This window comes from Trachemys scripta, chromosome 4 (assembly GCF_013100865.1).
Source record: "Trachemys scripta elegans isolate TJP31775 chromosome 4, CAS_Tse_1.0, whole genome shotgun sequence".
NCBI classification, from domain to species: Eukaryota; Metazoa; Chordata; order Testudines; family Emydidae; genus Trachemys; species Trachemys scripta.
The window spans coordinates 42,138,727-42,155,576 of NC_048301.1; positions in this window are offsets into that span (position 1 = coordinate 42,138,727).

Genomic DNA, 16,850 nt, shown 5'->3' on the forward strand with positions numbered 1-16,850 from the left:
TGGATCTAATGGGAGACTAGGCTCTCCTCAAATCCTCCATATGTACATAGCCACACTTATACTTCTCCTACTCCTCTTACACCACAATATCAAAAGCAGACAAGGTAGCAGGCAGAAAAGAAGACTGAGGCCTTCTGGATAATTTATATGCAATGATTTGACTCACCTTCATCTTCCTCCCCTAACATATTTGTCACCTATCTCACCCACATTTGCCAGCTCATACAGGGTTTTCAAGGCCACAGTGCCCAGCCTTCAGGATCATAGTGGACTTGTCACTGATTTTCTAGATACTCAAACAGCTCTACTTGCCAAAAGTACCATTTTCCACCTTAGAGTGGTAAGAATATTCTACACCTTTTTCTCTGATGAGGACCTCCTGGCTCCAGTGGTTAATGAGTTCATCCCTTCAGCCTGCAGTATGTAATCCCTCCTCCCCCCCCCCCAGACTAAAGATAGAAATATTTAGCTACAAGTAATCAGGAAAGAGATCTTGGAGTCATCGTGGATAGTTCTCTGAAGACGTCCACACAGTGTGCATTGTGTGAATCATTTAAAAAAAGGAATAGAGAATAAGATGGAGAATATCTTATTGCCCTTATATAAATCCATGGTACACCCACATCTTGAATACTGTGTACAGATGTGGTCTCCTCATCTCAAAAAAGATATACTGGCATTAGAAAAGGTTCAGAGAAGGGCAACTAAAATGATTAGGGGTTTGGAATGAGTCCCATATGAGGAGAGATTAAAGAAGCTAGGACTTTTCAGCTTGGAAAAGAGGAGACTAAGGGGGTATATGATAGAGATATATAAAATCATGAGTGGTATGGAGAAAGTGAATAAGGAAAAGTTACCTACTTGTTCCCATAATATAAGAACTAGGGGCTACCAAATGAAATTAATGGGCAGCAGGTTTAAAACAAATGAAAGGAACTCCTTGCCTGAGGAGGTTGTGAAGGCGGTGGGAAGAGGGGGGTTAAAAGATAACCTCCATGAATGTATCTAGTTAAGTCCATTAATGACTATTAGCCAGGATGGGTAAGGAATGGTGTCCCTAGTCTGTTTGTCAGAGGGTGGAGATGGATGGCAGGAGAGAGATCACTTGATCATTACCTGTTAGGTCCCCAGAGGGAGTGAACCTGACATTGGCCACTGTCGGCAGACAGGATACTGGGCTGGATGGACTTTTGATCTGACCCAGTATGGCCGTTCTTATGAGATCATCAGGAAGGTGCAGGTAATACATTACACCTGTCCTCTAAGCAGGACAAACTGCAGAGATCATATTACACCAGTGCTCCATAAACTAGACTGGATGAGCATTCATGTCCACTTTCTGGTACTGATCTTTTATTGACACACATTAGGGTTCTCAGAATTTTTCATAATGGGTACAATGTCTCAAGTGAAAGATTGTCTCATGCACACATTCCCACATTAACTATCACCCAGCCCACATCCCTTCTCATTCACAATCACACGGATGATTTCCTGTCCTTGATCACAACAGCCTTGGGACAACTACAGCAATCACTCCCTTGGAGAAGTCACATTAAGTATTTTTAGTTCCCTTTAATGTGTTTTAACAGCAGGAAACTGTAATAAGGAGCCAGCACTATGCAGATTCTCCTTAGACTTCCAGCATGTGGTCCATGGATCACATTTTCAGAACTGCTGAGAAAGGCCCATGCTATCTCAAGAATCAACACTCCTTAAATCTATCATAGCAGTTGCAATGCTTTGGCACACTATAACTCACTGAGTCTGGGTAGGGAACCAGAGGCAGAGCCTTCTGAACAGCAGGTACAAATCTCTAGACTCCTTCCCAAAGAAAATTGACATGAGTCCAACCCTTGCCCCGCTCGTAGTGTGCTGCTAAACTCACCTCTTCACCAAAATTATTTGCCAGATACTCTGAGCACAAGAAAACCTTGATATCTGCTCAAGAACCTAATGGCTAACTCAAAGAGTAGGATGGAGAATTAGTAGTGCCATATGGGCAGAGCTCACTGTAACTAATAATCCATGTCCAGAGACTACAGTAAATGCTAGTTAGCTAGATAGATAGATACTGTCATCCTCATTCTTCTTTTCCTTTTGATTCCTTATCATTCACTTCTTCTTTTCATCATCCATAGAAGGGAAGCAAAAGAGAAAGCCTGAACTGTTCTTCACAAGCATCTTCATTCCCATCCTCCTCTTCTTCGTCTAGAGCTCCATGAGAGATGACAGTGGCTGGGACATTTGCGACAATTCAATCCTCAGGAACTCTTGTATTCATTATGGGCTTCATTCTTCCAGCCTCTGCAAATCATCCTATTGAAACTGATGGGAGAATCTGACTCTGTGATAGGGTTTCTCTCCCCCCTCCCCCCCCATCACCTATTAGCGAAGACATGGAAGGGAAACCCAATTAGAGAAAAGCTCCACACCTGTTGGTAATTGAATGTTTGTCTTCTGGACAGAGGGGATGGAGTTGATGAAGGTAGGTCTCTCCTGTAGAGAGTAAGTAAAGCAGATTCTTAGAGGATATCCTGGGTTGGGGCTTGGAGAAAACAAGGAGATAGCTAGGAGCAGTTTCTGGGATCCTTGTGCAGAGAATGCAGTGAGGGATCCCTGTGAAGAAACTGGGGGGAATGGTCAGATTAATCCAAGAAGAGCAGAAGCAGTATTTCTTTGGGGATATTTTGGTTTGACTATATAATTGGACTTTTGTAACCCTGGGAGGTCACTCTTACCTTCATCCCTACCTTCCGCCTCATCTCAGTCCTTTAGTCTAGTAGTCTCTAAAGCAGAGAGCCTAAAAAAGGAGTAACTTCTTCCTATGCACACAACCATATTTTTCTATGCAATTGCAAGGGAAACACTTATACGGACAAACTGAACATTTGCTAAAGTGTGATAGCTGCATGAGAGGTTGGGAACAACCAAAAGTACTAGAACACAAAATATAATAAACAGATGATACCTCAACACTACATTTTTATTTGTGTCCACATAAATTATGTATTTTTGTGCAATGAAGAGTATATGGAAGGATAAAGGAAGCGGGTATGAAAATGAAGCAATACAATAGACACAGGAGGAAAAAAATATGAAGTACGTATGGAAAGCTCTATAAACAGAGAGAATCTACAATCAACAAAGCAGTTTTAACTGAAGACAATTTGATCTCAGTTTTGCGGAAAGGTAAAGCAGTTAATTCACGTTGTCTGCCAGGCCTTCAATAAGGGAATCAATTATTTTCACATTTTTTTCCAATCTTCCTTATATGTACATTTACAGAACCCTAAGCTGTGCATGTGCCAAGAACTAGTGATAGTATGACTGAATTGCTGTGAACTTTGTCCTTTCTCACCCTGTTCCTTTTGATGTCACCTTTACTCGTGACACATCTCACATTTAGATTGTATGTTCCCTGGGGCAGGGGCAGGGCTCTTCTATCGGTGTGTTTACACTAGCCTTTTTGGCCAAAAAATTCTCAACTTTGCTACTGCTGTTCTAGCTCCACAAATGGTAGGACAACAATGTAGACAGTGTTCCTAATGGCCACTGGCATTTTAAGCACCATCTCATCCAATCCTGATCAGAGCAGATCTACAGCCCACAGTACTTAAAATGCTGCCTATGCCAGCACTTTGTATATCCGAGGGCAGTGGTTCCCAAACTGGGGTTCGTGAACCCCTGGGGGTTCACAAAATGTTACAGGGGGTTCTTGGGGAAAAAAATCCCTAATGGTGGACAGAGCTGTCCCTAGGGACCCCAGACAGCACGGGGCCAGCAGCCTGGAGCCCCTGGACTTCCAAGAGCTAAGCAGATCAAAGCAAGCATCTCTATCACACTGAGGAGATTTAAACTTCAAGACTCCTTATAAGAAATGGAAAGGGAGGTGGATGATATTTGCTGTTTTTTTTTTTTTTTTTTTTAAAAGTCAGCTAGTATTGTTTTTAAAATTATTATGAAGAACAAGTTTAAGCTTTGTTGTAATGTGCGTTGTTTGCCTGGACTGCTCAAGACCTGAATGCTTGTGTAGGAGGAACTCTTTGAGTTGGCTTCTTAAATACCTTCATGCTGTTTCACATCTGATACTCCTTGATGAAACATAGGAGCCTTGTCTTATAACAGACTTATTCAAAGTGATACAAGCTATGAAAGTGAGATCTTGGAAGAGTGTTGCCATTTTCATAATACTGTAATGATAAATAATAATTAATAAGAATGTAATAAGCATGTCATAAAACAAATTTTATATTTCCAAGATCACTGCTCTTATAATTTATACTCAGGTAAAGGAGAAAATCCCTGGAAATATTCATTTTTAGGAGGGGGTTCGTGAGACTTGACATTTTTGTGAAAGGGGTTCACAGGTTGTTAAGTTTGGGAACCACTGCTCTAGGGAGATGAACTGGTGGAGGTGAACTGGGGGCGGGGGCATCAGTGGAAAACATTTGGCAGAAGTCAAGTGTAGATTAGACATAGATCTATTTGCAACATCTAGCACAACAAGGGTCTTGTGCACTGCAACCTCACCCCTCTTTATTACAGCTGGGTAGCACAGTGATATGTATCTAGAAATGCCTAAACAGACATGCATGCACGCACATCCTGTATGTGGCTTTTCATTGCTGCTCTGCACAGAGTTGATGGGGTTAATGATTTTCTCTCTGCCCACTTGGGATCAGCAGGCAGTGTGATTGCTCCATTTAGCTCAGATTCCCCAGATTGGCTCCTAGCTTCCAGACTAATTATCTAATATCTTTCTACATTAAGTGGTATTTGCCATCTGTTGCCCAATCACTAAACCATCCAAATCCTCTGGAATACAGTTCAAATGCTCCTCCTCATTTGCTCTGCCTCCAGCATTTGAAAACCTGGAGATCTTATTTCCAAAACCCTCATCCAAATAACTTGTTTATTATGAGCAACACTGTCACTAAAACTGACCCCTAGAGTTTGCCAATAGTTACCCTTTTCCAACAGAAATGGGTCTGTCACTTCCCTTTGCTTCTCACTTAAGCCAGTTTTCTATTCAGTATCCTAGCCTCCTAACATCAAGCCTATTCCATGAGCTAAGGCACAGGAATGGGACTCAGGACTTCCATAGTCTATTCCCTCCTCTGCCACTGATGTGCTGTGTGACCTTGATCAAGTCATTTAAGTCAAAATTTTCAAACGTGAGCAAAGTTTTTAAATTGATTTTGCAAGGTACTGAACACCCACAGCTCTCAATGACTTACACACAACAGAGGGAGTGACTGAAGTCCAGACCACTTACACTGGTCTACAATTGTTGAGAAGTCGTCTGCTTCAGAGATAAAGTGTGCTATTTATTATGTATTTTGATGTGCTGAATTCAAATATGACAATTAAAACAACTGATTGGCTACAGTTTAAGACATTTAAGTTTTTACATTTTATGTCTATGTATATTGTGTAGATAGTAGAGTTTTAATCATAAGTTTTGTAACTAGGTCTTTTCATGTGTTTATGGTTGCTTTACATGATAATATTTCACCTGTCCTGTTTATGTAACACTTTAAAAATCAGCAAAAGGGTTATATAAATAAAATTTATTATGAAACAAGGCAAAAAACGATGTACATAGTTTAGTCCTATTCAGTATCTACTCGGCGCTTCTTGGCTCTTGTATTCATTAAATGGAGCATTTCTTGTCACTATCCAGCAATAGTCTGCAAGCACTGATGGGCTCTATTTGCCCTGATAGCATTTCTCCATTGTTGCAATGTCCTGGTGAAATCGCTCGCCGCTCACTGCTCTGCAGTTCGGTGGGAAAAAAAATCTAGATGAGAGTGCAAAAAAAATGTATCTTTAGTGACATGTTGCAACCAAGGCTTTTGTATGCCTTGAGGAGGTTTTCCACAAACAACCTGTAGTTGTCTGCCTTGTTGTTTCTGAGAAAATTTATTGCCACTAACTGGAAGGCTTTCCATGCTGTCTTTTCCTTGCCACGCAGTGCATGGTCAATTGCATCATCTCAAAGAAGTTCATGAATCTGAGGACCAACAAAGACACCTTCCTTTATCTTAGCTTCACTTAACCTTGGAAATTTTCCACGGAGGTACTTGAAAGCTGCTTGTGTTTTGTCAATGGCCTTGACAAAGTTCTTCATCAGACCCAGCTTGATGTGTAAGGGCGGTAACAAAATCTTCCTTGATTCAACAAGTGGTGGATGCTGAACCCTTTTCCTCCCAGGCTCCAAATGATTGTCGGAGTGGCCAATCTTTCTTGATGTAGTGGGAATCTCTTGCACGACTATCCCATTCGCAGAGAAAACAGCAGTACTTTGTGTATCCAGTCTGCAGACCAAGCAAGAGAGCAACAACCTTCAAATCGCCACAAAGCTGCCACTGATGTTGGTCATAGTTTATGCACCTCAAAAGTTGTTTCATGTTGTCATAGGTTTCCTTCGTATGGACTGCATGACCAACTGGAATTGATGGCAATACATTGCCATTATGCAGTAAAACAGCTTTAAGACTCATCTTCGATGAATCAATGAACAGTCTCCACTCATCTGGATCGTGAACGATGTTGAGGGCTGCCATCACACCATCGATGTCGTTGCAGGCTACAAGATCACCTTCCGTGAAGAAGAATGGGACAAGATCCTTTTGACAGTCACAGAACATGGAAACCCTAACATCACCTGCCAGGAGATTCCACTGCTGTAGTCTGGAGCCCAACAGCTCTGCCTTACTCTTGGGTAGTTCCAAATCCCCGACAAGGTCATTCAGTTCACCTTGTGTTATGAGGTGTGGTTCAGAGAAGGAGGATGGGAGAAAATGTGGGTCCTGTGACATTGATGGTTCAGGACCAGAAGTTTCATCCTCTTCCTCGTCTGACTCAAGTGAGAATGATTCTGGAGCATCAGGAACCGGCAGTCCTTCTCCGTGGGGTACTGGGCGTATAGCTGATGGAATGTTTGGATAATGCACTGTCCACTTTTTCTTCTTTGACACACCTTTCCCAACTGGAGGCACCATGCAGAAGTAACAATTGCTGGTATGATCTGTTGGCTCTCTCCAAATCATTGGCACTGCAAAAGGCATAGATTTCCTTTTCCTGTTCAACCACTGGCGAAGATTTATTGCACAAGTGTTGCAGCATGTGTGTGGGGCCCACCTCTTGTCCTGATCTCCAATTTTGCAGCCAAAAGAAAGGTGTTAGGCTTTCTTAAGCCTAGTGGTTATACTGCGCTTTTGTGATGCAAAAGTCACTTCACCACAAACATAGCAGAAGTTATCTGCACTGTTCACACAAGTACAAGGCATCTCTGCTCACTTTGGCTAAACAGAAATGTGTCCCTTTGCTAAATCAAACACTGACATAAGAGAGCACGACACTGTATGATTTTTAGAGCTGATATAGGGCAATTTGTTCAGCAGAGTGATGTAAGCTTCGTTATGATTGCATCATCCATGACTTCTAAAGGAACAACATGATGCAATTCATATCATGTATGACGCAATACCAGCTTCAGATTGCATCATTCATTGTTTTGCCTAAAAAGCAAGTACTGTTCAAACCCAGTCATAGATTTATTCATAGATCCAGTCAAAGACGTATTTTAGTCATTTCTGGTTTAAATTGAGATCCCTTCCCTTTATAACTCACGTATCCTCCGCCATTCCCAAGTCAAGGGTTGTATATACTGACCCAATAGCATATCTTGAAAACTGGAGCCAATCAACAATTTTAAGCATCATTTTCGTTCTCAGTGACCCAGAATTAGTAAAGTTTGACTACATTTATTTCAGAAGCATTTTGGCTGTAGAGCAGTGTTCTTTATGAACATAGGAATAATGAAATAATAGATCAGACCACTAGTTCACCTAGTCTAGTATCCTGTCTCTGAGGGTGCACAGAATGAGATGCTTTAGAGGAAGAAACCTTATAATGGACAGTCAGTTATGGAACACAGAACTCTCACACAACAGAAGTTGGTCCAATAATGGGTCCTCACCCACCTTGTCTCTCTAATATACTGGGACTGACATGGCTTCAACACCACTACATTCATACTTTTAAATCATTTTCATTGTGTTGTCTCTCTCTTTTTTTTTCCAGATAGGGGTGACCTGAACTGAACACAGTGTTCCAGGTGAGGGCATACCACTGATTTATACAGTGGCATTATATTTTCTGTATTATTTTCCATCCTACTACTTATGCATCCTAACATTTTGTTTGCTTTTTGGCTGCTTCTGCACATAGAACACATCCTGGGCTGTTCCACCTTGCGTTGAGGCAGTGATCCAGCACAGAGTGGCTGGATTGAGGAAGCACAAAACTAATTTTGCTTGGACCCTCATATGCACAAACGCACACACGAATTGCTCCGAATGCTTGGGACCTATGTTTTCTGTCTCTTAGCCAGTATTTAATCAATTACAGTATCTAACTGCTCACCTCATGGCTACTTAATTTCCTTAATAGACACTTGTGATGGACTCTGTCAAAGGCTTTTTGAAACTCCAAATCAATTTGGTTTCTATCTCTCTCTTCATTCCCTATTCTATTGACACACTCAAATAATTCTAATAGATTAGAAAGGTGCAATTTTCCTTTACATCTGTCAGGGATGGTCAAAGTATACTTGCTTCTGCCTCGGCGCAGAGGGCTGGACTAGATGACCTCTCAAGGTCCCTTTCAGCCCTATGTTTCTATGATAGTATGGTCATGTAGATGTTTTATAATCCTGGGTTTAATTATACTTTCAATCAATCTACCTGGGACTGAAGTAAGACTCACTGTCCTGTGATTCCTTGGATTACCCCTAGCACTTTTTTCCCCCCAAAGTAGTATAACATTTGCTACCTGCCTTCCACTAGTATAGTGACTGATTTTAATGAGATTGTGTATTTTCATTAGTCGCTCAAACACTTCTTTCTTAATCTCTTGCAGTATGCTAGCATGAATATTGTCTGGTCCTGGGGATTTCTGGTTCTATAATAAATCAGTTCATTCAGCATCTCCTTTGTGACACCTCACTGTCCAACAGTGCTTCATCTCTGTTGCCTGAAAAGAGTAATTCTGGGGCATGTATCTCCCCAACATCCTCTGCTGACAAAATCATTTAGGATCTCTGCACTGTCCTTATTCTCCTTAATTGTTCCCCTTTGCCCTTGTAGTCCAGCAGATCCACTAAATCTCTTGCAGGGTTCCTGCTTCCACTATATTTAAAGAATGTCTTGTATGCAGTGTTGTTGGAGCTGGGTTGTTTCCAGCATATTAGAGATAGAAGGTGGGTGAGGTAATATCTTTTATTGGACCAGCTTCTGTTGGTGAGAGAGACAAGCTTTCGATCTTACACAGAGCTCTTCTTGGTGTAAGCTCTTCTCTCTCACCATCACAAGCTGGTCCAATAAAAAAATATTACCTCACCACCTTGTCTCTCTAAAGAATGTCTTGTTATTTGTGTCTGTTTGCTCTTAAAATTCCCTTTCTGGCTTCCTGCATCCCTCTTATGTTTTACCCGCTGTAGTTTATTCTTCTAGTAGCTTTGCTAGGGTTGGATTTTCATTTTCTGAATGGTACCTCTTTGGTTTGAATAACCTCTTGCACTTGCATTTATTCAGACTGGATTTTTTGCCTTCCTTTGTGCTCTTTAGTAGAATGCTATTAATGAAAGGGTAAGAAAAAAAAAGTTTTAATTTATTGTTCAGAACACCTTCCCCCATAAAGCTCTTCCCACCCCCACCACCACCTCACTGTCACACACTTGCCCCAACACTTAGTTTTCTCACTTTTTTTACTCTTTGTCCCTCCCCTTTACTCCCCCTCCTCTCTGGCTCAGTATTTGAAATCCCTGCCCATAGCGACCAAAGGAAAAAACAACAACACTCCAGGCTGAGGGAGGCCAGAGATTGGGATTCCTTCTGAGAAAACTCAGAAGTTAGGGGAAAGAGAGAAAGCAAAAAGGGAGGCAGGCCGGGAAGAAAGCAAGGATGTTTCAAGGGGGGAAAATGAGTTAATATCTAGGGGAAACCTGCTACGGTCAGAGACAAAACACAGAGAAGTGATGGAGGCTCCACCCTAAACATATCAGTGAGAGTTCTGCTCCCTTAGAAAAAGGCTTACTGGTTGGAAAAGTCTAACAGGACCCAAAACTTTTATATATGATAGGGTGACCATACATCCCATTTTGGCAGAGACAATCACTTTTTTAAGCCTGTAGGCAGGACTCAGGTAGGGGGCAGAGAGGGCTTGAGTGAGCAGTGATGCCAGCCCCAGCCTGTGGGAAATATGTTCACCATATCTAGTATGTGCACGCCCGAGCCCTGCCTGCTCCCCATGCGAGGAAGGGGACTCTGGTAAGTGGCACGGGAGAGCCCTGAGGGGGCGGGTGATAGTGAGGGCCAGTCCCGCACTATGTCCCATTTTCCCTTTGGGAAATATGGTCACCCTAATACATGATGATGTAAAGAGAGGGGAATCTCTGTATAGATGGTGAGAAAAAGCTGAGATCTCAGGGCAATTGCTATATTAGAGGGGGAAGGGTCAATGGCCCAGGGGAGCACACATAGTAATCTCCCTGCCTGAGGGTGAAGGGTTAATACTCCAGGGGTGGGCACTGGGGAATCCCACTGTAAATAGGTGTGGTTTTCTTTTCAACTCTAAGAAGACATTTTCTCTCTGAACCTGTCTGGACAGGTGAGAAATCGGAAGACTCAGGAGCCTGTGACACAAAGGGGGTTGTTAGTACAGGTTTTGTATGCAAACTCTCTAGTCCTAGTACTTAACTCCATAGCGCCTGGTGTCAGGAATCCCTCATGCTCAGCATGGGGGTTCCTGGAGTGCCAGTATGTAGGTTCCTGTTAATGTAAAGCCTCAGGTTAACGGGGCAGCAGGAGACAACTTAGTAAGTTACCCTTTTTGTAATGGGTAACTTCAGTATGCTTGAAAATGAGGGAGTACAACACCAGAGCTAGATAGAGGGTGTGTCTGTAGTACAGCAGCACAGTTACAGCACTGTGACTGCAGCTGTGCTGCCGTAGTGTAGATTATTCTTATATCAGCAGAAGATAGGGGTTTTCTATCAAGGTAGTTAATCCACCTCTCCAAGAGATGGTAGCTAGGTTGATGGAAGAATTTCCTCAGTTGACCTAGCTGCATCCACAGTGGGAGTTAGATCAACCTAACTACATCGCACAGGGCATGACATTTTTCACAGTCTTGAACAATGTAGGTAGGTCAACCCAACTTTTAGATGTAAACAGCGGTTCTCAACCATGGGGGCCATGAGCAGGATTCAAGGGATCCACTAAAATAAGCCAGAGAACAGGGCTAGTGTTAGACTCACTGGGGCCCAGAGTAAAAAGCCGAAGCCCTAGCCCCACCGCCCGGGGCTGATGCCAAAGCCTGAACAACTCAGCTTCGCAGGGCCCCCTGTGGCATGGGGCCCTGGGGCAATTGCCCTGCTGGCTACCCCCTAACACCAGCCCTGGCTTTTAGTCTATTGGATATGCAGAAAAACAGTTGTTGTGGCACAGGTGGAATGTGGAATTTTTTATATCATGGGGAGCCTCAGAAAGACAAAGGTTGAGAAGCCCTGAAGTAGGCAATAGTGTGAGCAGCACAGTGCATCCTCCTTACCACAGCTCAGCTCAGGCATCTCAAGCCCACCTCCGTCCCCAACTACAGATCCACCCATGCACCTCAATCCCAACCTCCCCTCGCCCAGCTCCATCCTTTCACCTCAATTCCAAATTACAGGAGTTTTACCCCTTTCCATAATCCAATTTTACCATTTTTCTATGAACTCACAGCAAACGAGTCCCATAGATCAACTAAAGGGAACCTGCTTTTAATCCATTTTTCCATTTCTGAGTTTTAAATCATAAAGGAGAATTATCCAGTTTACTGGCTGTGCTTGTGAAGACCTCTCACGCTCTATTCAACAGCATTTCTTGGTTTGTCTGGCTGCATGTAATGCAAAAACTTTCAAATGCTTCGTAGAATCAATTCCAAAATTTGAGGGAATGTTCTAGACATTAGTTGGTAGAACCCCATTGATTTGGGGGGAAAAGGGAAAACCAAAAGGTGGGAAACAGGGGCCACATGAAGCCTCTGCCAGCTCTTAAGCAAAACCACAGCCATTGTCTATACAGGTCTGTTGCATCTTAACATGCGCGGTTTCAACTTTACGCAGTCAGCCAAAATTGTTTTTTCTCTTTAATACTGTACCTGTAGGCGATTTCGCCTGCCATTCAACTCAATGTAGTTTTGATTATATGCAGTTTTCGCTTTATGCGCTAACCGCGGAACGGAACCCCCGCGTAAGACGAGACTCGCCTATAGACTGATGGATGGCACCCATTAATGCCTTTCAGCATAACCAATCCCATCTCATCTCTGCTCATCCTCACAGTACTTATTCAGGGTGTCAACATGTTAAACTTATCACTCAGAAGGAATAATAGTAGCGGGTGGCTATGCACACAGCCCCTGACGTGGGAGGGAGGGGAAAAGGGAGGCACATACAGCCTCTAGCATGGGGGAAAGGTGAGAATGGGGGATCAGACAGAGTCCCTACCATGGGGGGAGCCCTGAGGGGAGCATGGTTGGGGGAATCTACTATGGGACAAGGGGAGAATAGAAGGCACACAGAAACTCTGGCAGGGGATAGGAGGGTAGCCCACAGGGAGCTTGTGGGGGGAATGGAGGGATGGGAGGTAAGGGGTCCCTGCTGTATGCAGGGAGCTCAGCCTAAAGGAGCTACAAAGTGGCAATCCCTCAGGAAAAGCAAATTTCAAAACTCATTTTTAAATGTAGTTTTCTGGCTAGTTAAAGCATTCAGCTGTCCCAGCAATGGGTACAGTATACAAACCTAAATGGAACAGAATAGACTGGCACAGAGCAGAACAGCCTGTAGAAACAAAAAACTGAAATCTGTAGGCAAATCAGATCCATCTTTAAATTTGGAAGGTCCAATTCCCCCATGCCACTTCTGGTCCCCCTCTATCCTTTGTTCTACCAAACCCCTACAGTTCTTTATTCACCCAAGAGCCTACTAATCCCTGTGTGCTTACCAAGCCTCTTCACCATCAGTTCTTCTGATCACAAATTCTAGGGACAGATCATCTGCAGGAAGCGGCAGATTCTATCTGGTTCCCTGACAACCTAGGCTGTACATGGCATGACTGCAGCCAAACTGGCCCCAACTAGCAGGGTTCCAGTCTAGGAGATTTGTAGGCCAGGGACCACATGGTGGCTGCATGGAGAAGGAGAAACAATTCAGGTTCACAGGTTCAATGTGTGAAACAATAAAGTAACCCAGCAGAAGCCTGAGGGTTTTTGAAGACAGCCAGCCAATAGGGATTGAGGAGTAAAGCCTCCCCATCCTCTCAGCACTCAAATACACCAATGAGGGCAGCAAGAAAAGGGGGGGGGGGGGGGGGGGGGGAGGTCATGGGGCCATGTAATTTGGTAACTTGTGATTCTTCTAGTTTTGATCAATTTCAATGTATAAGCCACTAAAGTAGTGACATCAGCCATATCCTAACCCAACAGAGACGTATCTTAAATCGTTAGAAAGATACCCTCCAGAGATATTTGTGCTGAATCATGGATCCCTGTTTTCCAATGAGATAGTAGGATAAGGGAAATGCAATATAATAGATGAACAGAACCATCTGCATCTCCTGCCTTATCCTGCAGTGAAGTCATAGGCTACACTTGGGATAGAACATCCATTATTTCCAAGACAACAGATTATAAGGTCATAAACACAGGACAAGGAGGTGCCCATGGGCTGGAGGCTGGGAAGGAGAAAGTCTAGCCCACAATCAGCTACAGTAACAACAAAGAGGATCCCAAAGACTCCTGGTGGAGGGGACTGGTTTCCTATGCCATCATCCTAGGGCTTTCCCTCATACCTCCCTCCATGGGAGAGTCCCCTTGAAAGCTGCTTCCTGAGGACGCTGCAGCCATTGGATGTGCTGCTGACCAGAGTGATATCATTCCCAGTTGTATGGGTAGCCATGGTAACAGGGGGAAGGGAGGCAGCAGTAGGTACCAGATTCTATTCCAACCTAATGGGTGTATTTATACAGGCTCAAGGTGAAGGGGTCAGGTAGCCACAGCAACAGGGGTTTTAAGATGAGGAAAGGAACACTGTAAAAATGGGCCCTTGCTACCACCTACACGTGCTCCCTACATCCCCCTCAACTCAGACCCAGCAAGGCTTTTCTACCCTGTGGAGCCCTTCTAGCTGCAGAAAACCCATCCTGGATTCCACTCTGCCTCATGCATCAGCAACAAAAGGGCCAGCTCACTTCCAATTGTGGGATCTTTATCCAGTCTGAGGACCTGTGATGCTGAGAAGGCTCAGCAGGGTGGGTTCCCAATGCCAGCACAAGGGCCACTAGGGCTAGGTCTGGAGCTAGAAAATGAGCACGTTTCTGTTTTTAAACCTCCCTATTTAATCATCTTTAATATCAAAGATGATAATCACCAGCTCCCACCCCAGGTGTTTTTTTTTAAATGTGGTTGCACGTCTGGAATACAAGGCTCCAAACTGGCACATAAGGGTAAAATTCCAGATTGAAATGGGGGATATGGAGATGGACAAAGGAGAAAGAACAAAATTGCAGAAGCACGTAATGTAAAACAAAACTGTAGCCATCTTTATGGCATGAATAGGAGTTGACAGGAGGAACTGAGGGTGTCATGCATGAACACCACTGATTTGGGTGCATCACAGAGACCTAGTAAGATGATAAACTAAAGAAGGGCATGAGCATGTCAGTAATGAGAGATAAAGAGGAATGGAGCTGGGTTAGTTATCAGGGATATAACACATGCTCAGAGGGGCAGATGGGCATGAGAGATACGCATGCTGAATACCTCTGGGTTAAAACCAAGGGAGAAAAGAAGAGAGGGGAAGTCGGCAGTAGGGGAGAGTGGATGCTACAGATCCCAAAGCAGGAAGAGGAGATAGAAGAGAGGTTCCTAAACAGTTGGTAAGTGTTGCAATCACGGGAAATGGGAGTCACATGGAATGTATTTATCCTCCCAACCCACCAGTGAAGTAGGGATATGCTCATGCCCTTCTGTAGTTTATCATCTTACATGGACAAACTTCCCAGGTATCTGTTTAAGGGCATAGCACTGGGAACAAGAGGATCTCGGATCACAAGATTTGCTGTGTGACCTTGGGCAAGTCTCTCTCTGTGCCTCAGTTCCCCCTGTGCAAAACAGGGTAATCATACTGTCATACCTCCCAGGAGCAGTGTGACCATAGGTCTGACTTATATGGTCCCTGTTATTATAGCAGCTGAGCACCTCAGTCTTTAATGTATTTATCCTCCCAACCCACCAGTGAAGTAGGGTAGCACTATTAGCCGCATAATTACTCCTCAGGCACAGGGAGGCTAAGTGACTTGCTCAGCATCACACAGGAAATCCATGGCAGAGCTGGGACTTGCACTCAGGTCTCCCACGTCCTACATTAGTGTCTTAACCATTGGGCCATCCTTCCTCTTCATCTTCCCTCACTACATTAATATGTGAGGTGCCTAGATACTACCCTCCATGGTGGGGAGCAGAATACCACAGCAGGGCAGAAAACCATCCCAATGTTACTTCTACTTACCCTTTGCATTGGGATAAAGAGGTGGCACCAGGAGATTTTTAAAGACCTGAAAGTGAAATTGGGATCAAATTAAAAAACCAGGCAAAGGAGACATGCCAGGGGCCGCGTACAGGAGGAGGGTGCAAACAGGCAAAAGCTCCAACCATCCTGCTGAGCCTGCTGCAGAAGGGAACAAAAGAAACAGGAGAAGCCACAGGATGACAAAGGAAAGTGAGGGGCTGCTACTGCCCAGGAAGGGGAGAAGGCTATTTTGCTTCATTTAAAAAAAAAAAAAAAAAAAAAAGCCTTTAGTAACAAAAGTTTCAATGCAAGAACAGTTAATGAGGTCAGGGAGAGATCCCAAGGCAGAAGCAGGACAGGACAGGTGAAAGATCCCATAATGTGTGTTCACACCAGCAATTCTTGCTAGTCAATGAGGAGAGCACAGGATGAGCCTGCAGAAAAGCAAGCAGAAGTTAAACGGTAGGGAAGACTTGACCACTATCAGAACAGTTTGACAATGAAACAAGGTGGTAGGTAAGGAAGAGAATCACCATCACTGGAGAGAATTGAAAGGGCTGTCTACACTAGAGTGTATTAACTCCAGTTAACTGACTGTCAGTTTAACTGAGTTAGCCAACATGTCTGTACAAGCTCGTCTGGACAGTCCAAACATTTGTGCCCCGGAACAGATGTTTGTGGAGTATCCAGGCTAGCATGTACAAACGTGTTGGCTCACTCAATTTAATTGGCAACCGATTCCAGTTAAAAAGATTCCAGTGCACACGTATCCAAAGTGAGACTGGATGCTCCATTAAATCAAACCTAGCTCAGTATAGGAAGATGGACTTCTTGACCCACTAAAGGTTCCTTCAAAGACAAATTATTTTATGGTCCCACCACCATGAAATGCTGCAAGACTCTGCCCTTCTCATTGCTAGCTTCAGTCTTTTAGACAAACACCCAATCCTATATCTCCCTCAACACACCCTCTAACTCCTCAATTGCCCATATGCTGCCTGTCCTGACCCTGCCAGCTCCTGACTACATTAACATTTCCTACTAATGGACACTTCAAAGGTGGAAGGCTTTCTTTCGGGAGGCAAGTCAGCGGTCTCATTTTTTATTTGTATTACAATAGTGACTAATAAGCCCAATCAAGTATCAGGGGCTTATTGTGATAAATGCTGTACAGACAAGTAACAAAGATGACAGTCCCTGCCACAGACCGTTCACAATCTACATAGTATCA